Source organism: Micropterus dolomieu, linkage group LG19 (assembly GCF_021292245.1).
Source record: "Micropterus dolomieu isolate WLL.071019.BEF.003 ecotype Adirondacks linkage group LG19, ASM2129224v1, whole genome shotgun sequence".
Lineage (NCBI taxonomy): Eukaryota > Metazoa > Chordata > Actinopteri > Centrarchiformes > Centrarchidae > Micropterus > Micropterus dolomieu.
The window spans coordinates 11,130,483-11,135,995 of NC_060168.1; positions in this window are offsets into that span (position 1 = coordinate 11,130,483).

The following is a 5,513-nucleotide window of genomic DNA, read 5'->3' on the forward strand; positions in this document are numbered from 1 at the left end:
GCCCAAGAATAGACCAAATACACAGCTTTTAAATGAATACATATCTACCTCTCAGGGACGTGCACAGGAATTTTGAAGGGCAGTTGCTCTGACCTGAAAAAAGCCCCCCCCCCCCCCCCCCCCCCCCCCCCCAAAAAAAAAAAAAAAAAAGCAAGACAATAAGCACTCACTGACAGAAAACAGTCCTGTCAGAAAAACGATGACCAGTAGAGTAGAACCTGCATGTCTGTGTAACCTGATCTTTGTGTGATGGATAGTTAACTGATTCTCCTAAACGGTGAAAATCCACATTCCCATGCTGCCCCTCTTCGCCACACCAAACACTGAAATCCCTCTCTATCACACCATCTATACACAGATTACTGCTGACTGGATGCAAGCAGCTTTATTAGGGGAGCGGGACAAACTGTAAGAACCTGTAAAGATGCTGAAGCATGAACTAACTGCCAAGTAAACACAGTCGCGCAACACCGTGCACAACATGCTGATTCATAGTTTACCTTCAAGCAGAATGTTGGGACGAATTTCAGCACTATTATCAAGTTATTCAACATCATGGACAGTTTAGTCTGTGAAAGCTAACCAAGGACTTTCTGTACAAGCAACAGGTGTGTATTATTATTATGTATTAAGTTAAAAGCTTTATTGGCATACACACAGAGAAACAAGTTTGCACTGCACAAAGCAATTCAGTTTGCTTTCTGCTGGGACTGCCATTCATAAAAAAGTACTTAAAAGGAACAAACAGACGCAGTAATCTGTACGTACATGAAAAAGATATAATGTAATATAAAAAGAAATATATAAAAAAAGATAGCATGTATATAAGGATTACAAAACTGTATGGTAAAGTATGTGTAACCTTAATGTATATTTATGAAGTCAGATGTGGAACAGTAATGCAAATTTGTACAATAAGTTAGAAGCACTGTGGTAATAAGAATCTGAAGAATTTGAAATTGGTAATATGTTCCTGCCTGTTATAAGTCTTGATAATAATAATAAAATAATATAGATTACATTTCATATTCCAACACTTTACACTTTATTATGAGTCCATGGTGTAAATTTGGGCTTAAGGATTGCCTAAACTGTCCAATTAATCACACCCATTTTCTACATTGGTCAATTTAATAAACAAAGTTGGTGATTAGTAGAATTTGCCAATCATTTATTGCTTAGTTTTATCCTGTTCTTTATTTGTCCTTCACATTTTATTCAAATTAATACAAACTCTGCGATTGGTGTCACCCATAGGCCTTTATTTACCCTGAAACACAGGCAGCATGACAGTCATTTACACTAAACACAGAAAGAAAGAACACACACTCCAAACTCAGATCAAGTGGAATTCAACATCCTGGCAGAATTGACAACATGTATTAATTGTTGGAAGTTAGGGGGTCAAGCTGTCAACATTTGCATAACGGATTTCAAAACAAGTGATGAGGTTACATTTGGATGGATCATAAAGTCCTGCTTTATTAGTTGCCAGACTTGCGAGCATATGTGATTTAACTGTGTGTAGTGTCCTGTCTCGTACTGTTCCATAAACTCATTTGGGGATTCATGACTGTGCCAGATCATTATGCAAATAGATTCTCTTTTACTGCAGATGTAACGCTTACAGAGTGGATCAGGGGATTCTTTTTTTAAAGTCAGAGAGAAAGAAACAGGAGAAGTTGAGAAGAGGGGAGTCAAAAAGTACAGTAAATATTAGAAGAATCACTGTCCTAACATGTCACACCTCCATCCCAAATTGTCTTGGCAATTTGAATAGTTTGTTTTGTGTAGTGTTGTTTTTTTTCTCCGTATCTTGTTCAGACTTTGTGCTGGCAGGTGAAAGATGTGGCATCAGGAATGGGGTGGCCTTTTGCCTTGTCGATACAGCTCGAGCTCTTTTTGAGTGTATCTGCCAACAGAAACATTATAGGGTATTTGTCTCTGCGACCGCATTAACAGCAGACTTCAGCTTCTGCTGTCTTATACAGACAGTTTCCCACTGATGCAAATTTGCAGCCGTTAATCACGTCGTGGATGGTTATGACAAGGTCAGAGGGAGAATGTGGTGATGATGGATGGAGATGGAGCTTTCCAGATACAAAACGGTAAAAACTGAGGGATTTGCCTTTACCGACTCCCTGAAGTCAATTAGCTTGTATTGAAACTCAAAACACAACACAGAGTTTGATATTTTGGAACTTCCCTTGTCTGCTTCTTGCATTTGTATTGAATATATTCTTTATTTAGACAGCTATACCCACTGACCACACACTTGTCTAACTTGGCATTGCATTCATTCAAAGAAATGATACTTTTTCCCTCTCAAATGTTTTTTTAAAATCTTTTTCCCAGTAGAGAATGACACTATAAAAACTTTGTTTGATTTTCTGCTTCCTTTACCTTATAGTGCATTCAACTGTGATATATTGGAGCACAAGCTATTATACATGTATTTTGGAACACACTAGTTTATGATTCAGGGATACCCGGCACAGCATCCATCAATCACACGTTATTGTAGCCATGGACCTTCTTTGCCTTAGGCAGTAGAATTATTGCTCAACAGAGTGATACGGGATCTCCACCTGCTGCCTGGCTCGTGGCAGTCTTCCACACACCTGTCGAACTAACGGAACGCGCACACACACACACACACACACACACACACACACACACACACAAATTGCTTATATGTGTGTGTGTTCATGCAGTGGAGGGCATACAAGTGTGTGTTGTTTATAATATAAACTCAGACAGAGAACAATTATACCAATGCTGCTACGGATGAGAGATTTGTGTTTGTAATAACTGTTCTGATTAAAGTGGTGTAAAAAAACATGTCACACCTCACTGTGTAGTAGATAAAGAGTTTGCAAAGTCTGACAGCTAGGAAATCTGTTCAAGTTCATTCCTTCTTAAGTGAGCACTACTTTGCTTTGGATAACTGCTACCTGAACGGAAAGTTAACTGTCTTGGTACCAAAGCAACCCAAAACACACACAAGGACACACACGCACCTTCTGTATTTACTAAAACAGTCATGTCCTATCATGGCTGTTTAGTAAACGGTAGCAGAGAACGTCAAGCCTGGAGACATATCGTCATGGCCAGTGCTCCAGCTCTGCATTACCAGCTTGCTGTTATGTGTAAACATCTACGCGCACTCCAGACACACGCATACAGGTGATGAAAGGAATGAAATACCTTGCCCTTTATCTGGAAGTCATTGAACAACCTTTTCGGTTTTTTGTTCTCCTTAGAGGTCAATGCTAGATTTCGTACAATTTGTTATACCACGATTTGTATCCAGGTGCTGTTGGTAGAAGAAAACTCCATACATTTTCAGGCATGATAGTTGTGCGATTGAATGCCATAAATCCGATTTACATTGCTTAGCAATATAACTCTTGACAATGCCTAAATACTCAGACACTCGCCAAGTTTCCACCACCAACGTCCAACAATGTTAGTCCGTAGAAAAAGTTCCAGTTTGCCCAAATCCCATCAAAGTTCTCAGTGACAAAAAAAGTATAAAAATGCAGCAGCTCCTTCTTTGTAAAATACAACATCCCAGTGTCTCAGACTCCAGAGAATAAGAGTGATCTCTCTTTCCTAAACATGGCTTATATACACGATTTGGGGAAAAGTGAAGTTTAAAGACAAACACAGAGCGCAGCGAGAGTGTGTGTATATATGAATCATTGCTATTTCACCCTAAAATATTTTCCATGTCAACATGCAGTAAACATGGAGATATGAAGAGGGCTTTGCAGTGAGGGAGGGAGTAGAAGGATGAAGGGGGGAATAAAGTGTGAAGTGTATATGTCTTACTGGACTTCTGCTGAACTGATCCAAAAAAATTGGAAGACTTGTGCCCATTTACTGACTAATGGCACACTGAGAACCATGTTTGGGTAGTATCTATTTTTTCATACCTTCATACCTTCCTTACATTTTACCAGGCTATAATGTAAATGATGGTAGTTTAAATACTCGTGGCCCATTGAATGATGTATATATAAAGTGCCCTTCCATAGATTCTTACTAAAGGACATGATGGAAAGTGTTGCCATAGATTTAAACATCAGTGGGCTGAATGAGATGAAATGCACACAGCTTCTTCTGTGTTGACTGGCTCGCCGTCATCAGGACTAAAACCCAAAATACTCCCAAACAGGGGCAGAGGCTTAGTTCTTGTTTACTAGTCCTGTAAAGTTATCCCACCAAGTAGCAGTGAGAAAGAGAGGGGTGCAGAATGAATGCAAAGGAAATGGTGAGCAGTGAAGTTTGTAAAGCGTAGGCTACAGTTTGTTAGCGAATATAGGCTGCAGCTGAATCTCCTGTGTTTGTGTTGTTTACCAACTGCTGGAAAAGGGAAGGGGGTTATTGTGTTGAAGATGATGTCAGGCAGTTTCACAATGAGGCTGACATTAGGGGTTTTGAGTAAAATCGCCCTATAACCACTATTACTTAGTACTTTGTGTTTAGTGCTAATTGCTAACATGGTTGACTAAGATGGTTAAATGTTAAACATAATACCTGCTTGTATCATTGTGAGCGTATTAGCATTTAGCTCAGAAGCACCGCTGTGTCTTAGTGCAGCCTCTGAGACGTTGGCTGGAGACTCTTATTCTTGTTATCAAGTGAAAAGGTGACAAGAACAAAACTTTGGCTGTAAATCATGTGCTGGTGGACCATCATTTCTTAGGGCCAAATAATGTGACTTAAACAGAAGACAAATTAGGTTTTTCATTACAAACACAAGCAATCAGAAATATGGAGTGTAAGCTCACATCAGGCCCAATACTGTAGAGGATAATCATGAAGAAAGAAGGCTGGGAAAATAATACAGTAAGAACTAAAGTGAAAGAAGTGTTCCTTCTCATTGTGTATTTGGGTACTTAATTTATTGCTTCTGATAATTCATTGTGGCTTCCCAGAAAAAAAAGAAGTGGCTACCCTGATAAAGGCAAAGAGGAAATATAACAAGTGTCATTTCTTATTATTGTTCTCAGGGAGCTTTATCTATTTTTTCCTTCTGGGTAGAACAAGGAATAAAATTACTTTCTGAATATAAAGCCCAGTGGATTATAGTCAGGTCTTTCAGAAGCTAGGTGAATTACACACACTTTATGTGTATTTCAAATCACTGTATATGTTTAGTAAATACAGTCCTCACACGGAGGAGTGTGCAATAATGCACTCTGTGTGACAAAAATAGGCTCATATTTAGATGCATTGGCGAGCTCTGGAACTGGACCAGACAGCAGAGGTGAGATCCAAACTCTGTCCATTTAGAAGATAAATTGCTTAATAAAAAAAAGAACAGGAATGGCTCAGTTTCTAGTCTGCAAATGTGGCGATTAACCTTCAGACAGACTCCTCGAACTATTTTGCCTCAGGCAGACACAGCATTAGAATGGCCTTCCTGGTTTCTAAGAATATATAGTACATTTTGAGGAAGTCAATGTCAGTGTTTGCAGGGTCCTTCAGCTACAGAGCCTTTGCAT